Source organism: Aythya fuligula, chromosome 3, assembly GCF_009819795.1.
Source record: "Aythya fuligula isolate bAytFul2 chromosome 3, bAytFul2.pri, whole genome shotgun sequence".
NCBI lineage: Eukaryota > Metazoa > Chordata > Aves > Anseriformes > Anatidae > Aythya > Aythya fuligula.
In genome coordinates this window covers 78218229-78237667 of record NC_045561.1, presented here as the reverse complement: position 1 = coordinate 78237667, position 19439 = coordinate 78218229, and positions in this window count along the sequence as shown.

Below are 19439 nucleotides of genomic sequence, written 5' to 3'. Positions count from 1 at the left end.
AGGTTCTGAATTGAGGAAGGCTCAATCCCCATCTCCTTTATCACTAATGACAAGAACTATCACTAATTTCAATTCTGTAAGATTAAACCTGAAATTACTGCAGATTGACATCACAACTAATCATGGAAAACAAATAAATACCCGTTTCTCCCATCTGGGTGATTTATTGGTAGATTACTTAATTCATGATGTTTGAGATTTTGTAAATCACTCATGAATAAATCCCTGTATCAATGTGCTCAGGACATGGCCCAGCATCAACTGCTGTAAATGGGAGCATTCTGTGGATTTTAATAATTTGCTTTTGAAACAGGCTTTTATTGCATGTCTTCTGTTTCTCTTTCCTACTGTAGGAGGCTCTGATTAGAATATTTCTCTCTTTTCCCTCTCTTCCTCCCTCCCTCTTTTTCACATTCATGGAAACATAATGCCCCAGACAAAACTGCAGCTATGGACACTACACAGATGCCAGGGCAGCATGTCAAATACTTTCTGTTTTCACACTGAGAGTGTAAAAATCTGTTGCCCTTTTTCTCTGCTCCTATGTCTACCAACCTCTTTGGAGTTTTTTTTTGCCAGATTTTGCTAGCCGCTAACCTAACACCCAAGTTGAACTAAAACAACACAGCCACAGGTAAGATAAATTCCGTAATAACTGTGAGGATCTGAAAGAAAGTACTTGGCAAAAATATCTCCTTCATTGAACGCGCAGAAGGTGTCCTGTGAGAGCTCAAAAAGTCCAAAAGTTACAAGTTGAGTCTTGGATCTCTCAGTTTCATCCTGGGTAGTAAAGAAGCAGAACTAACAAAAACACAAAACAGAACAAAACCTTCTGAGTCTTTTTCAATCCACAGCAACTGCCCTAGGGACAGTCTTGTCTATTATGCACTTTTCTCATAGGCTGTTTCTGGTAAACAGTTTGCCTTAAAAATGTCTGTCACTATTATCCCTGCACTTACATTTTGAATGCACAAAATGCCCCACTGAGACAGCCATGTAGTCAATACCAGGCTGTCTGATGGCACTCTGAAAAATATTCCTTGAGGATTGTTGAGTATAGCTATTTCTTGAACTTGCTCCCTGTGGTAGAATACAATTGCCTGAATTTTTCCAAAAGAGAAACCTCTTGTAAAAAAGTCCCCTGTAAAAGTAGCCTGGTGAGCTACTGGAGGACAAAAACCTTTGTATGAGGAGCTGTTCTCTGTAGAAATTCCTTTTATTTTTTTATTTTTTTTTTGAGTGCCCATTTCTTACTCTTTGCCATATGAATTGTCTGAAAATTAAAGTCCACGCTGCATGCCATTCCTTCCTTAACTGCCAGATAGATTGTATCTTTCCTTACTGTGTTACCTGTACTGACAGAGAGAACCTGAAAAATAATCAAAACCCCCACAAATTCGGGCAGCATGTTTATGGTGGTTGTGTGTAGGACGCTATAGGAATATGAAGAAGTAAGACAATGTCGACTGACTTCATGAAAGTATTACCAGTCTATCTCTGTCATTCTACCATCTTACCCCACCTGCAGGCAAAAATATTTTCACAGTACAGTTCAGTTCCTGACCCACAACTGAAGATAAGTCCTAAAATATTAATGTGACCAATACATATTACAAAATTACAACCCAATTTGAGAAGAGTTCATTAAGGTCCTTACATCTCCCAGCAAGACAAAGGAGGATCTCTGAATTCTCACCTACAACAATTTGTTGTTGTGTGTCATAGATAAACAGTGTTATTGCAAAGGTGTAATACACCTGGAATGCAACTTCAGATTGCATTTGTCAAAGGTAAGAGTTTATTGTGTCCTCTTCCTCTGGTGAGACCTCAGCTGTCCAGACCACACTGAGGAAAATGGAAGGAACCTGGGACCCCACTGGCCCCTGTAAAAGAATTAGTAAGAAGAATACAAAGGAGAAAAAATAATGAGGTTAAAGAAACTTGACCTATGGGAAGGGTCAGAGGAAGGGATTTGTTTAGTCTAGAATTGACAAAAGTGAGGGAGGACATCATGGCAGTTTTCTAATATGTAAACAGTTATAAAGAAGATAAATTAATTGTTCCCCATATCCATTAGACTTAAGACAAGAAATAATCAGATTAATATTAAGTGAAGAGGTTTAAGTTAGACAATAGGAAAAAACACTTTCCAATATAGAAATATTGAAACACTGGAGCAGACAGACTAGAGAGTAGAGGGTTTCATCCATTGGAGATCTCTGAAAGAAGGGAAGATAAACCTCCCACTCAGATTGTCTTGGTAAATGTCATCCTATGTCTGAGTAAAAGGATGGCACAGATAACCCACTGTGGTACTTTGCAGCCCTATAAATCTTTTCTCTTCAACCACCTGTGAAAGACTACGTACAAAAGACCCACAGATGCATAATAAAATTCATGAGGATGGAATTTTGAGACAGCCAGCTAGAACCTTATTCTTTTAATCTACAAACAGCATGGCAGGACACAGGATGTGAACAAAACCTGTTCTTCTGGTTGTCCACCTTGAAAGCCTTCTTAGAAATTACATCCAGCATCTGTAGAAGCCTTGACCACACTCATCTAACTAGGACAAAAAGATTTCCCTGCTGCTTTATCCAGACTTCTGCCTAGAATGAAAACCTACATTTTATGGCTTCCATTTTCTACTGTCTTACCAATACTTTGACTTATTGCCAAAAAAAATATCAAAAATGCCCTGTGTAAAGGAGGAATCTCATGCTCCTCTACTTGCTGCACAGTTAGAAACAACTGAACTTGGAGCCAAGGAAATTGTTTGGTTTTCAAGTCCTGAGGGTCAATAAAGAAAGATATTTTTTTGAGAATTGTGTCTTTCTCTTCCTAGGTCTTCCTTCTCTCTAGTAACCTCAAAAACAGACCTGTTCTTTACTTACCAAAACCTAGAAAACATATTAATATAGAAATTTGATCAAAATCTAGTATTGCTGGTCAAAAAGGAACAAAAAAGTGTTGAAAAGAAACTTGTCACTAGTGCAGATCACTGAATATCCTTCAGCTACCTTCCATGCATCCAGATCCCTGATGACTTGCCTGATTAGAGGAGTTCCTGATATTCTTTGTGAATAGGACTGATTCCAACTCTCTCATTCAAATTTCAGCAATTGTCTTCCTTTCCAGCACTGTCTTTGATACCCACCTGTGTCCATGCTTTCCTGGCTTGCAGTGAGCCTTGGGGATGTCTCAAAAGGCTCTGCAGTCCCACACCGGGCCTATAACAGAGAATGCAGGAATGCTTCATGAGAAAGAATGTAGGGAGGCCACCAAGCTCTGCTTTGTCAGTTCTCACCATCCCTTTGGGGGGAATAAAACATTTAAATTGTTTCTTATTCCATAAAGTTGTCTTTACTCTTCTAATTACAACTGCATTGTTAAGCAATCAAGTATGGGATTTCTAATAAATCCAGCCAACAGCCATTGGCCCGATCTCTTCAAATTTTCCTTCAAGCAAGCTGTAGGTTGCGCAACTCTTCATTCGATCATGATATACACAGGAAGTTTAATGAAATACCTGATTCTCCCCTAAAAAGTAAAATCCATTACCTTTTTTCCAGAGGCAGCATTCAACCACATTCTGTAGCTTTCTGCCCTTGGATGCTACATTTGTTTCATCATTTCAAAATCCTTAATGTGTTGCTGTATTACTGCCACCTCACTGTAGGCAAAAAATTACTCACAGTAACTATATGCCACATTTTCCTTGTTTTTCCTCCTTTCTTTTTTGCCTCAGAACATGCTCCAATACATGAAAATGGGTCTGTCAAGATGAAAAATTTCCTATAGCCCATCCATTCATCTTTAGGATTTGAGATTCCCGTACACTTTCTCTGTGGAAGTTTCTTCACATTTTATTCTTGTTTTCTTGACTAGCTACCTGTCAGTCTTCTCCACTCTACCACTCTTCTGGATTCTCTGTAGTAGTCTTACTCTCTGTCCGCTGCTCCCTCCTTTCAGCAGCATTCACACTCCACTGTATCAGCAAATATCCTTTCCTCTGGGTTTGACAGAGATCTTCTCATTCAGAATGAGACCTTGATCAGTGGTTGCCGTTTGCTCAGAAATAGGTCACCTTGAACTACAGAAATGATCCTTATGAAGTGAACTCTAAAAATTATTGTCAATTCAAATGATGTATCCACATATTCCACAAATCTCCATTTCCATATTCTTTATATCAAAGGCATCCTCAATGAATTGTCTCACTCCAGAATATCCGGCACAGACAATGCTCAGCAGAACAGCAGATTAAACAGGTCTGTACAGTCTAGATGACTAATAGAAATAGTCCGGGAATTCACCAGAAGACTATGTGTTGTGTTATCATAGAAAAGCTCTGTTCTACCCAAATCTGTCAGAGAGGTTGTAAAAGTTGTCAGAAGTGAAGAAATGTGAATTAAAGATATGGTTGCTTTATCATCCTAGAAATTGGATCCAGAGAAAATAACAGTATAGTAGGCCTTGAATTCTTTGCCACCTACTTGTGTTTCTACACCAGGAGAGACTCCTAATAATTTCAGCAAATGAGTCACAGCAAGAAAACACAAATAGGATTTGCATCCATGTCCATGGGTAGTGGAATCAAGTCATGCATTTGTGCAACAACATCCTACGAGAACTTTTTTGCTGAAATAACCATAAGCCAGAGTGCGATATTCTGCTCAAGAGTTCTTTCTGGCATCTCTTACATATCTAAGGGAAGACTCAGAAGCTGTTTGCCATCTCTGATGCTTACTCACAACAGGATATCAGGCTTTGGGTCTCATGGTTTCTCATTTTAGTACAGAGATTTGAATGAAAACAAGGAATCCAATTCATATTCTGAGAATCTCCTGCTTCAGGATGCTGGTGGCTCTCATAACCTCTTGAGTGGAGGAGCCAACTTCATGAAGATTCCCTACAGTGGATATGGTCATGCTTATAGACAAAAAGCTGGCAAACTTTTTTATTTATTTGTGTTTGTGTGTGTGTGTGTTTTGTGTGTGTGTGCGCGTGTGTGTGCATACATTTCTGGCATGTTATGGTGCTGGTGGAGATCACTGCTCACTTTCTAAAGACACATATGGTGTTTCCTAGGAGTATCAGACCGCTAGAAACAATTCCAGTTTTCCAGCAGCACTCCCCAGTTACCACTCACAGGTAGCAAACAAAATGAGGGTTGCTCTAGATCTTCCTTTCCCTTCAGCTCACTCCTTCTGGTTCCCTTGCTCCTTGATGCCTCTGAGTTCCTGCTCACCACAGGGTATGAACCACTTGTTACAGCAGCAATGCTCATAACCTGGGAGGGTAAATTAGTGAGTTCAGCCACATTTGGGAAGTAATTTCTGCCTCCAGCTGCAAGGAAGCAGCACCAGGTTACCCAGACCCTAATGAGAACAGGGTCTTTTCAAGAGAACTTTCTGAAGAACCTTCTCTTCAGGAGAGCTCTTTGACTTCCCCACGGGAGTCTGAAAACATCTAGCTGGGAGACGAGGGAAAAGCAAGAGCTTTTCTTTCCTTCTCCCTCTGGTTTAAATGTCCTGTTTTTATCAGAGATGAGCGATGTGCAAGTCTGTGCTGGTGGTTGTTAGCAATGAAAGTCATGTAAAGACTTTGGATTTTCAGGTACCAGCCAAGCCCAATTCCTCCAAATGTGGAGCTGTCATACATTTGACTGGTTGATGAGCTGCATTGCCTCAGACAAGCTTGACTAGTGTATGGAGATGATGCCATGGATAGTCCTGATGCAGCGATGTGATGAGCCTAGAACACAGGTTTTGAACTGGCAAGGGAAACATGATGGGTGTCAACTCAAAGTTCAGATCCTGATGGGGGAGTGTCTGCGGAGACATTCCTCTACCCAGGGATGAGCTCGCTGCACATGGCAGAAGGAGCATTGCTGTTGCTTTTACCATAGTCACACAGAGTTACAGTTGTCTGTGATAGGTATGTATGGTTCAGAAGTTTAAGAAAAAACAAAGCTGTGAGTGGATTGCACATATAAAATGAATTTGCTGTTTTGAATTCCTTAACAGAGATAGAAAAAAATCCAGTAACTAGTTTCACAAAAGCCTGAGTAAGGCATAGAGAACGGGAACCATAGTTTTTATATGGCAGTTTTGCAAACAGTTGGGTATGTCTTTAAATGAAACCAATAGGAACATTAAGCATTGCCTTTCGGGAATATTAAACATGGAGATTATGAGCTGATCTCCAAGAACATAGCTTGGTGCCGGGTTCTGTTTTCTCATGTTGATTTTTCTATGCATAAATACTCTGTGTGCATGTACGCTGGGCTAGAACAATTTACTCCCATAACACCTCATTTAAAATTGTATTTAGTAGCTTAGACTAGAAGCTGTTTTATATTTCCTTTTTTTTTTTTTTTTTTTTTTATTATATTAACATTCAGTTTTAATATGGGGATTGCAGATGTATGGTTACCTGCAGTGTGGGAGGCAGTGTGGAGAGGAAGCTGGAAGGGGAGCACGTAGAGCCTTTTGGGTTCCTCCCTGTAGCAGAGATGACAGCTGGGATTCATGCGCCTAAGCGGTGTCTAAAGCAGGAATGGTCACGGGCAAAGTGCCATGCCACAGTCTATGGCATAAGACATTGAGAAATGAAAAGAAGAAAACCATGTTAAGATCTGCAAGTTACTTAAAATTTAAGGAAAGAAAACTTTGACTGCATTATGCAGAATACTTGTGAAAACAAACTTTACACAAAAGGATTTTTGGAAGTATTCTTGGTAGCCTCAAATGACATATTTCCAGTGTCTTTTGAAAATACGGAATGGAAGATTTATTTAAAGGTGCCTGTAGGGGGAGATGGTTGCCCAGGAGATTGGCAGTAAACATTTCATCTCCAGGTCACCAGCCCAAGCCAGCCCTGCTGACTAGTGGCTAAAAGTCTACTGCATTATTGTAATTAGGAAAGGACATGAATCATCTGAGAGTCTGTGAAGACATGAGAATGTCTGGTTCAATAACATATATAAATTATTTTCTTATAATCCTTTTGGGGATTTCTGAAGTACACACACAAACATCTTTCTGAATGTTTACATGAATGCTAGTCTAGAAAACCTAGTCATTTTAGATTTAAAAATACCCCTAACCTCATTAACTATATCAACTGAACTAAAATCTCCTCTCCTCTCCTCTCCTCTCCTCTCCTCTCCTCTCCTCTCCTCTCCTCTCCTCTCCTCTCCTCTCCTCTCCTCTCCTCTCCTCTCCTCTCCTCTCCTCTCCTCTCCTCTCCTCTCCTCTCCTCTCCTCTCCTCTCCTCTCCTCTCCTCTCCTCTCCTCTCCTCTCCTCTCCTCTCCTCTCCTTCCTTCCTTCCTTCCTTCCTTCCTTCCTTCCTTCCTTCCTTCCTTCCTTCCTTCCTTCCTTCCTTCCTTCCTTCCTTCCCTGTGTTTCTTTCTCTCTCTCTTTCTATTTCTTTCACTCTTTCAGTTTGCTTGTGAAGTATCTTAGAGAAGACCCCAAATTTTATAAGAAGGCTTTATCATCTGCTTTCTTTTAAAGTATAGCAGACCATTGGAATTCTGGAGAAAAATAAATTACAGTTGGGACAATTTTTCCTCTAGAAAAACAATAATAAACAAGGCACTAAACAAAATGTTTTGCAGCAGCCACTGTCTGAAGTGTATTTTAGAAAGGCATGATATGCTAAAAAGCAACTTGATCGGATTTGATTCAGGGTGATGTCTTTCTTTAATCCACTGGAGAAGAGAACAAAGCTTAAATGTTTTTATTTAATAACAAACAGACAATAATATCAATAATACTTCCCATTTAACTTATGGCAACCATTAATATGTGCTGTGTGCATACCCAAGAAAAAGAGACATTTTTCCCCATTTGATGGGTTTCATCCTTTGAAGCATGTCTCCACCAAAAAGCAGATTTCAATTTCCTTCAAGGACCACAAAATACCCAGCTCTTTTCCCCTCCCTCACTGTGGTTAGAAGTTTATTTTTCAGTTGTGGTAAGTGCTTTGCACCATATTTATCTGCATGTTGTTTGTTTTAGGAGTGGAGCACAGAACATGCTATTTTCAACATAGTCTTCTACCAGGGGAAAGGCTAACAAGCAAGAGACAGCACAGAAATAGTTTAATGAAATTGTTATGAGCAACCATACTGGTTGAATCAAAGAGTCTGCGAGAGTCTCTAGACCATAGTGGAGGAGCTTCTCCTGCAAGAAATATGTGACTGTAGGCTTGAACACAGGCCCAACCAGCAGTGGGACTGGGCTGCCTTTGGTTTGTAACCCCCAGGCCAGTCATTTCACTTTCCAAATCCTTGTCCACGTAAGGGACGTTTTCTATATAATTCCCACCCCCCACCCCCCCTTGCCTTGTTCACTATGCACTGACATGCATACAGGGCTCTCACAGTCTTTCATATTGCTGCAATGGCAAATTGATATTGACAGCTGGTGAAAGTGTGAAGTCTCATGGAAAGCAGGCAAGCCCTCCCTAAGCCAGGATTTTTGGGGCTAAGAGGGATCTTAGTTCATGTAATTTGGTTGTGCAATGATTCTACCACCAGTGATTTCAGTAACTCAGACATTTCTAAGGGGTTTGCAAACCTGATTAGAGTTTGGCCTTCTATTTTGGAGGGCAACAGAGAGGTGATGGTAGAGGTCATCATTGTGTAATGAAATTAAAAGGTTTGTCATCTTTTTTTTTTTCCCCTATGTGTTCTGAGGCAAAGAGGGAAAAGGACAGTTAAGCCAATATTAAAAGGTTCATTAAATATGTTTGCGTGTGCACAAGTGTGTACACATGCACGTTTTCCACATTACCGACTCAGAGTTGACTATATTTTTTCCCCAAGACCATCTGTGTGAATGGAGAACAAATATTGTAAGGCATCTCTAAGGCGTCTCAGCAATTTGAAGGGGCTGATTTTAATTCATTGTGTATTTTTTTGTCATTAACATCTGTTTAGCACAAACGCTCTGTAAACAGTTGAATGGGATGACCTAGAAGATTTTCTTTGAAAGCAGGAAAAAAGAGACATTGAAACTTCTGATTTTTCCAGGTAAAACTCATGAGGAAAATTACACATTTCTTGTATGCATGTAGAAAGTATGTTTTGTTTGTTTCTTGATTTGTCAGGTTTCATATTTTTGCTTTGAAATTGCTCATTAAGATTCTGGCCTTTATTTTCTACTTGAATTATTGGATATTTTGCAGCTGTGATCATCCTGATGCCAATTTCACTACAGTATCGTTCTTTCATCTTCTGATACTATTATGTTGAAATCAGAATAAAATTTATATGTCCATCAGACTTTTGCAATATTGTTTTTACGTAACATTGCTATATTTTCTGAAGTGATTTTGAGAGGTATTCAAAACATTTTTTTTGTTGCAAATACATTTTTGTTTATATTTCCAGTAATCCTACTCTGTCTTGTATTCAAAGTCATTTTTCACCCCTACTTTTTGCCCTTGCTTAATCATTTTACCTAAGCAAAGAACAGTTCAATAGACCCTTTGACTTCTGCAGTTGTACATAAATGTCTCTACCTCGTACAGAGCTGTGTTAGGCAAAGTGGTTGAGGGAGGTGGTCCTTCCCCTCTGCTGAGAACTGATGAGACACCTGGAGGGCTCGGTCTGGTTCTGGGCTCCCCAGTACAAGGGAGACATGGATGTGCTGGACTGAGTCCAGCAAAAGCCACCAAGCTGGTCAAGGACTGGAGCACAGGACATCTGGTAGGATGAGAGGCAACAGATTCAAATTGTAAGAAGAAAAGCTCCATTTAGGAGTTGTGTTTTCCTTCCCTTCCCTTCCCTTCCCTTCCCTTCCCTTCCCTTCCCTTCCCTTCCCTTCCCTTCCCTTCCCTTCCCTTCCCTTCCCTTCCCTTCCCTTCCCTTCCCTTCCCTTCCCTTCCCTTCCCTTCCCTTCCCTTCCCTTCCCTTCCCTTCCCTTCCCTTCCCTTCCCTTCCCTTCCCTTCCCTTCCCTTCCCTTCCCTTAGTGCCATCAAACATTGAAACAGGCATCTGGAGAAGTGAAATCTCCACCCTTGTAGTCAAAACTCAATTAGACATGGCCTGAGCAACCCTTCTATCTATTTTATTCTGGTTATTAATATGGAAACATGGACCATGATATAGTTTTGCTCTCTGATTGCTATGGCTCAGCCACTTTGATACTATGAATAATTGTATTCCTTATTGTCTTTACATGCTTCTTCTCTGCGTGTCTGTCTTTCTGTGCATTAACAATTGCATGCTAATAGTAATCAATGTGTTCCTGAACTCTGAGAAAAACTAAACAGATGAATAATTATTACAATGTATATTTTTTGATTTATTGTGGAGATCTGATTTGGTAGCATGCTTTCATAGAAACAAAAGATAAGTAATAAATAAATAAATAAATAAAAGCCTTATAAAAATTAAGTTCTTATAAGGCATCATTTTAATCTGAAATTATTGAAATGTTGATAGTGGGTTGAAAAAGAAAACATATATCAGCAGAAGAAAACAGAACTTACATTATGAAATACAAGTGTGTTCCCTCTGCAAAAGTCAGAAGTCTGTGGTTGATTTCTCTTCCACCAGAAAAAAAGAAGCAAAGCTTAGAAAAGTCAGTTTCCAAATATGCTTTGTCACTTTCAGCCTCGAGTAAGACTTATGAACTTTTTTATCATACCCAAAATCATATTTTCAGTATTTGGAATTGCCTTTTCACATAAAGAAATTATGCATTAAAAATTACCATAATTTCATAGTTAAAAGAAAAAAAAAAAAAAGGCTTGAGATGTATCTTACCAGTCTGCTGGGGTTTCCAGCAGCTACAAGGGAATATTGCTTGAAACAAAGAATAGCGAAGCAGGAAATAATACACAAGGGATAGATGTGCACCACAGAGGTATTTAGCACTTGGAAAAATGTGATGTTTCTTTCACCAATAAGTATAGCATACCATTAAGATAAAGTAATGTCAGAGAAAAAGTGGCCAACAGTATTTTGAATATTATTTATCTAAATCATGCCACATCTCTGACTTGAGATGGAGGCTGAGATTCGAGTATGCAACACGTGCCCCCAGAAGTTAAAATAATATGGCCAAGGAAATGCTCTCTGTTATTGGTTGTATAATAAATTGACATCATAAACTTTTAGGACGTTTGGAAAACTGCCTTTTTTACATCAGTTCCTTTTTTGTGTTTTTGTGTTTGGCACAAGCCTCTTAGAATTGATGACACTGAGGCAAAAATGCTGTGTATATTGGATAACATTTATGTGTGGTGTAATTTCATCCTGGGTTTTCATCAGAAGGTGAATTTGGCCCATTGAAAATGGGATGTTTGTCCATAGCTGGAAAAGCTTTGGATTTCATTAGTTGTTGGCACATGGATAATTTTTGAATAAAATATTCTATTTAACTAAATAAAAAAGCAGAGAGCCTGAACTGCAAATAAAATATATGAATGGAAGGGGTGGGAAACTAAATGGGCATGAACTGACACAGTTGCTCTACTTTTAAAAAGTAATTTTTAACTAATCTGCAATCCAGTTCTTTTGACTGCATTGTTTTTTGCATGTACTTGCATGTACGCGTTGGGACTTTGTATTAGCCTGCACAAAGTGTCAGATCTAAAACTGAAAGAATGGAATTTCAGTGGCTCTCCTAATGTTAACAAAAGCCATATTCCATACGGTCTTTCATCTAAATCCCTGCTTAAGCAGTATTAAGAAGTACTAATGGTTACAACATGACTGAAGCAAAGATGACTTAGATGACTTTTATTTTATTTTATTTGTAATTAAAATTAATCAAATCAAACAGATTTTACAGCCTTTGTAAAATGACTTTTCAAGACAATTCCCAGTGAAAGCCTTGACTGATTTAATATTAAGAAATATATAGAGGTAAGCCAAAAGTTTCTTTACTAAAAAGCTATAGCATATCCTGGTTTAGGGCCACTTCCAAGTTTTTAAAACCTACATTTAAAATAGACATTTTTTTAATACTTAGTTTCATGTCAGAGGGAGTTTAGGAAAGTTTTGTGCTAAAGTGTGATATTTATCATCATTACTGCTAAAACCAAACTTCGTTCTTCACCAGGGAAGGTTGGATCAGCTGAGCTCTGAGGCCCCTTCCAACCTGGGCTTTTCTCAGATTCTGTGATTCTTTCTTTCACTTCGGTTCACGTGAACTTGTACCTCTGCATTTCCTCTTTGGCATCATATTAAAACAAATTCACTGTCAGGATGAAGCTTAACTGAACTGTATGGAACAGTGAATCTTGCATGGTTCCTGTTTACTGTTTTTCGTGTGTGTTTTTTTTTTTTTTTTCTTTTCTTTTTCTTTTTTCCCCCGTTTTTTCCTGCTGCTTAGCCCAGGGTACTCATCAGTGTACAAGAAACATTTGGTAGAGTCCACCTCGAGTGTGGGCTGATTTCTAGCAGCCTGCTCCACGCTCTTGTGCAGCATTCACATGGGAGGCTTGGCAGAAGCCCCGTGCTTCCTTCCCTTTGGGGACATTTAGAGGGAGAGCCACTGCTGACCTGCCCTGAAATGAGCACTCGTCCTCCAGGACAGAGGGATTTACAGAGCAGCAGCCTGTGCCAGACATGACAAGGCTGTCCCATGCTGTGCTGCAGCATTGCATCTAATGGCAATTTGGTTTTCAAATAGTACAGGTTTGGGATAAAATCTAGGCTTTATTTGCACAGAAAACACTAGTTTGGTAAAAGACCGGCTGGGACATAAGCTGAGGCATTGCTGCGCAGGACAATGGTATGTGACAACTAGCAGGGAACCTGTCAGCTACTACAGGCTCTGCGTGAAACAGTGATGCCAAGTAATGCTGAGTCCTGTGGATGTTGACAGGTTAATGAAAGCAAGAGGTCTACAAACCAGCTAGCCCAAAACCTGCAGCTTTAGCTGAAAATGCCTGCGAAATGAATGAGCTCCAGTAGCAATGATGAGGATGTTTGTGTGGTCAACAATTTTTGTACACAATGGTTACTGTGCATACATATGAAATATGTACAGTTATCTATGTAGCTAATTGGCAAAGGCATAACACTATGCTTTTGGAAGTGTTTTGTTTATGGAGAGAGACTGGCTATTAAACTTGGTGATCCTAGCTGCAGGGTGGTTATACCCACTGCTTGATGTTTGGCCAGTATTCTGCTGCCTGTCAAACTGCCTGAATGAAGCAAACTTGAGTAATGAGTCTGATATCAAGTCAAATTTGTAGCAAGGGGGGGGGGGGGGGGTTCGTGTCTCCAGCTAATGGGAGTGGTAGCCCTGGGAAAAAAAGTCATTTCCATCTCCTAGGAATCCTAACTCAATGCCAATGCCTGCTCTCCAAGACCAGCATTGTCTCAAGCACTGATTCTAATCAGGGACCAACGCAGAGTCTCCCTTGTTCATGCCCAGCTCCATTTATCCAGCAACTCTCTTAAAAGAACTAACAGAGCCAATTGCATGTGCTATTAGCATGAAGTCTTCACCTACACAAAGGCACATGCAGGGTGTGTTTTGGGGGTGGACCTTTTGCCTAAAGGATCCTAGACCCCCCTGTGCAGACACTTAGTGCCACCTACCACAACATTAACAACCTATCCAACTGACAGATGCCCAACAACACCAGGAAAAAATTAAATGGAAACTTCAAATCTAGTAGTGTATATTATGTATATTATATTATTATGAGTTTCAGCACACTGTAAGCTATCTCTTATACCGAAGAGTCCTAGGACAAACTTACCCTTAGATCCATTCAGCAACTTTGCAAGCAGGTAATTTGCTGAAGTCAGTAGAAAGTACGCCAGGGTGAAGGCTGCTTTGGGAACAGATACTTTCCCCTTGTGTGACTGGGCAGAAGCAGCTATTAAGCAGCACTAGGAAAGTGTCAGAGGATGCATACGTGAAGGTGTGCTTGCCCTGTTGTGACATTGTCATTTCTACTACTGGAGAGCTGCAGTATTCTATATCTCCATGCATACTGAGAACAACTACATAAAACATGAAGCAGCACATCATGCTCTGCGTCTTTCCTACAAAAACTGCAAGAAAATTAGTTTGTCCAGCTTTAGTTACTTACTCTGGAACCTGGCCAAGATAATAGGGCTAATCTCATTCTTGCCAAATCTGTGTCACAGGGTATTCATGTGGTCAGCACCTTGGCGGATACATTATACGCAGCCCCTGTTTAGATAACTCTTTTCATACAAATACAGAAGGATCTGGCTTTTACATACAAAGTAATCGTGAACCGGAATGTACTTATTGCATGAGTGAAGCAAAATATTTCTGGAAAATTGTTTTCCTCCTCCCTGCTAATCGGTTACAATTACATGGGATGGCCAGGGTGTAGTGCAGATGGAAACAATCAGGGCTCAGGAAAATATTCAGTTTCCATTAGCAGTTTTTCCCCCCCCAAAGCTTATAGTTTGATTACTCTTATTTTGATGTTCTCCAATCCCTTGCAGCATGAGATTACCTTCTTCCCTGAGAATATCTTGATTACAAGTTTAGGAGCACGGATTTGAATTCAGTCAAACCGTTGACTTCTTCAGAGAGGAAACCCACATCTTGCCCAAGGTGAATCTCCACAGACTCCCACTGTAATCTGGGGACTGGCAGATGATCCTCCAAACATTGATTCACAGCTCCCACTGCAGGCTCCTGCTCTGAATCTGACACCAAAATTAGGTGCATAAGATAAGGCCAAGTCAGCATTTTTCTTTGACTCTTTCCATTGGCTAATGGACCAACTTGAGGGACATTTGCTAGGACAGATAGTTGTTTTCAGAGAAAATACTTAACGTCCAGAGAGGTGGTATAGACATGTACAAATAAAACATGAAAGAAATGTTCTCAGCTGCCACTTTATGCCTGATTGACCCTTGCCTTGAGGCAAGAAACAATTCTGCGGAGTCACTATGAATCTCCCTATTCCCTGTACAAAAAATTATCCCCATCCTTACCCCCATGCAGGAAGTTCCAGCAGAAGACATTCTGGGGGCAAGCTGAGGAAGTGAGATAAAATGCCTAAAGGAATTTCATACACTGGTGATTTTGTAAAGGGTCATTCCAGAAGGGATGCAAGTCGGGGTTACTGGTACTGTACCAAGCTGATCCATATCAGGCCTCAAAAAAATCACATCACTAGCATTGGCACAAGGACATAGTTCCCTGTTATCCTTAATACAATCCAGTATGGAGGAAAAAGTACCAAAGGGAAGGCATGACAGATGTGAGTCACCTCTATTAACTTGCAAAAGTCATGTACATGTGTCAAAACAGCATATTAAAATGGATTAGCCATTCATACAAATAAGAACAGCATGTGCATTTGTTTCAGCTAGGATAAAAATCACAAAGGCAATCAATTCTCATGAAACATATGTGAAAGAGAACTTGGCACAAGGGATGGCTTACCCCAAGTGTTCAGATACACATTTTAAGTTTGCATGGTATTTTTTTTCAGCTTTCAGGTTACTAGTCAGCTCCAGCAGGCCATAAGAAACCACAGCTTGAAGGGAAAAATAATGATTTTGCACTCTCAATTTATTCTATACAGTAATGATTTTTTGTCTCATTTGAACTTTTTTCCATGTGGCTTTAAATCCTATTCATATGACCATGCTAAAACAACATTAAGCTGCACAGTAAATACATTGTAATAAGTACATTTTTCTGGACAATAAATATTTGGACATTTTTCTATGACTGTTTCAACAATAAACAATTTTACCTTATACATAGCTGCTATTTAGCATGCATGGAGGATATTTTCCAGCAGTTGGACTTCCACTGTCAGCCACGCATAACAACCATGTTGATGGATAAACCATATTTACTGGCAATATTTTGGATCAAAGAAGATTATGGTTTAGGCAAGTACTCATGTTTTGTTATTGCTGTATAATATTCCCAATAAGTTGCTCCTTCCACTGGGATTTTGCAAACAGTTACCAGTCATGTTTCAGAGGTGCTAAGAAATGTCACTTTGCTCATCAGTTCTCACATGCAGCAGAAATGTATTGATGAGTAGCTCATCCCTTGAAGTAGGGACGCAGCTTCTTAACTCCAAAGCCTGCTGCCACGAGCTCTGTAAGAGCAGGGGGTCAGAACACAGCTAGATGGGCATCCAGCTTTGCTGCCTTACAGCTGTCCTATTGAAAATCAGGCAGAGAAAAACATTTTAGGAAGATAAAATTAGAGTAGCTGGTTTCCTCTCATTTTATCTGACAGCTCAGCATATCTACGCATTGCCTGCTTTTAAATTAGACCCTACAGTTCTGTTTTCTTCAATGACAATGACAAACTTACAGGGCAATAGTACTGCTTTGGAAAACAATTAAAAGGCCTGAGGTCTTCTTTTGGTCACACTTCTGGTCAGTGCTCTTGTGGCTGAAAAGAAGCTGCAAACCTGTATTTCCAACCATTACAGTGGCTTTTCTAAAGAAAAAGCACTTTTTACACCTTGTGCAAAATGCAGCAGCTGCTTCAGCACACAGCCCTGAAAGTGCAAGCCTACTGCTGGCAGAGACAGGTGTCACAGCAAGGCAAGGCAGGAGTCTCGGGCTTCGCTGGTGACTTTTGTGAAGTATTGGATCTATTTGGTCCTGGATAAATTGGGGAATATGATGTGATCGCAGCAACAGGTACCAGATTGTGTCCATCCAGAGAGACTGCTGCTTGCTGCTGCTGAGCCAAATTGGCTTTGATTGAAGGTTTGATTCTCAGGCAGTTGGCTGATAATCTATTTGAAATCTTTTCCTTGTGTTCAATTTCTTATTTTTTTTAACACACTTAAGTTGGTAACTTTTATGTTTCTTTTTAAATGCCAGAGATCAAGCAAATTAAAAATAACCTCAGGGATCTCTGAGTTCCTGAGTTGTTTTTTTTTTTTTTGTTTTTTTTTTTTTTTTTTCCCCTGTCATTCAAGGGTGGAAAGAGTTTTCTGCTTTAATTAACTGGAGAATAAAAATCAGCATCCAGCTGAGTTGCAGGGTCTTTCTTCCCATGGAACCAATTCTCCCACAGAAAAAAAGATGTTTGCGCTAGGAACGCCGACTCGAATGCAATTAGACCACTGTGATCAGAGACGTCAAGAGCACCAGAGATTAACGTTGCATTAAATCCTCGCGGCTGAAAAGAAGCCACAACAGTCAAGCCCCTTCTCCCTGGACACCCGCTATGCTTCATTGCCCTCCCATTCCTCCTTTCTTATATTTCACAACGCGGGTGTATACGTGTGCGTGCGTACACATATGTGGGAGGGTGCTAAGCTTTGCTCTCATTATGCTCTGTTTCCTCTGGTAGTGCCTGCCTTCCTCCCTGATGTTTGCACTGCTGTGAGTGCCAGCAGCATCTATGCACACTCAGTGAATTATGCAGAGTTGCCTCAGAAGCCAAAGGAGGAGGTGACAATTGGTGGACATCTTTCTCTGCCTGACAGCATATGTAGAAACGGTCCAGCTGGACAGGCTCATTCTGTGCCGAGGGGACTAGCGGATCATTTCTGCAACTTACTGGCTTGAAAGCTCAGCATTTTAATGCCTCACTGAGTAGAAAGCTATTGGGCACAAAATCCTGAGAACATGAGAACAGGCCTTGGAAAACAGTGTTTGTGCCTCCCCCTATCTTTCCATCTTAATTTCAGCGGGCAAAGAGTATAGTCAATGTTGAAAGGAGAGGTATAATAATACTGGTAATTTATAATCTGGCAATAGAAGGCAATTTATAGAGTGAAGAAACAGCCGTTCAAGTTTCTGAAAATCCCTGTAACAAGCATAATAGTAGCTGAAGTTTTTTGCCTTCCCCCTGTCCCTTCAGAGAGAGCTCAGCTGATACAAAGCAGTGATGGAAACACCAGTGGGCTTTCATTCTCAGAGCTGGTCCCTGTAGCTCAGGTGGAGGCTCGAGGGCAAGAAGGGGCAAAAGCAAGTCCTGCTGCTGCATTTGCCTTAGTTACTAGACTCTGGTCTCTCATCTTCTCATCTTTCAAGATCCGGAAATTATTTTAACTCTTAAAAGAGTTTAAAGTTTACTTCTATTACAGTAAAACCTAAAGCAGGACATGCAGGGGGCAGGGGGAGGGGGCTGTCCTTCTGTTAGCGATGGTCCCATTGCCAGTGTGGGAGCAGACTGCTGGTAATGTGCTTGCCAGGGCATTTCCAGCCAAAGGCACTTGTCTAGCTCAAAAGGCTATTCAGTTCTCAGGGGAATGATGTTCTTGGGCTGATCCTTCTGGGTGACATTCTGTACTGTGCCTTGTCTTCACTGGGAAAAAAACAAAAACAAAAAAACACTGGTGCTATGGGCATGTTAGCTCGGGGTTCCCAGCCATTGCTGGAGCATCCTAGGAGCTACCTCTGAGCTGGCCATGGGGTCTGCACAGCCCCAAAGCTGGCAGGAGCAGTAATGCTGTTTATACTGTGCATCACAAAGAGGTCCTCAGCCCCAGCGCTACTGCCCAGGGTAAGAGAGAGGACACCCCCCCCACACCCCGGGCAGCTGTGAGGCACTGCCCGTGGAGACTTTTGAGCAACTCTCCTTGGTTTAAGAAGACCAGCAGACACTCTCGACTCTTAACAGACTTTGAAGGGGAATTGTCTTAGAAGCAGTGGTTCTCCCTAAACCTTTTTTCTATTATGGTCATTGTACAGACAGTGAACTTAACACACTGGTGCTTGTACACTGGATTCATAGCGAGCCCTCCTGTGTCATCTTATCTGTGAAATTGAAGCGACACCTTGAATCAGCATCTCTTAAAGACAGGTCTTTGAGGCAATCAAAAGATATATAAATTATATCTACTCTGAATAATAATAATAATAAAAAAAAAGTGTCCTTAGGAGTCCGGATAAGTAATTTTTAATTTATGCATTTGGCCAAACACCAAATATTATGAGCCAAATATTATGAGAACTGTAAAGCAGTTCTGTATGAACATTTGACTTGTAACATGATTATTCAAGTGCTTAACTTGGGACGCACTTCAACATTTTCCTCAGTTTGGAGTCATAAAGCCAGTTCTTACCTCTCCTCATGCCATGGAAAACAGAAACTCAGAGCTGCTCAGGTTATGCTGGAGTCTCTCAGGAATGGGATAGCACAGACGTGAAGTCCTCTGCCTGACCCCCAAGCAGACCTGCACAGGAGTTCTGCAAGTGTCTCTTGTGAGTATTGTTTCGGGCAAAGACTAATTTTTAATTTACCTCTTACCATGTAAAACATCACATTTTTTCCAATTATATTGTTACTGCTTAGCACATTTGTCCCTGAATTACTTTTATATGTCTTGTAAAGAAAAATCAGCTTGTGAATTTTTTTGTTTGTTTTGGTGCAGGCAGTGTTTGCAACATGTCTGCAACATGCAGATTTGTTAGAAAATGGGAAATTCTAAAACAATCCCATGGCAGAAAGTGAAAAACAGAGGCAAAGAGAGTGTGAA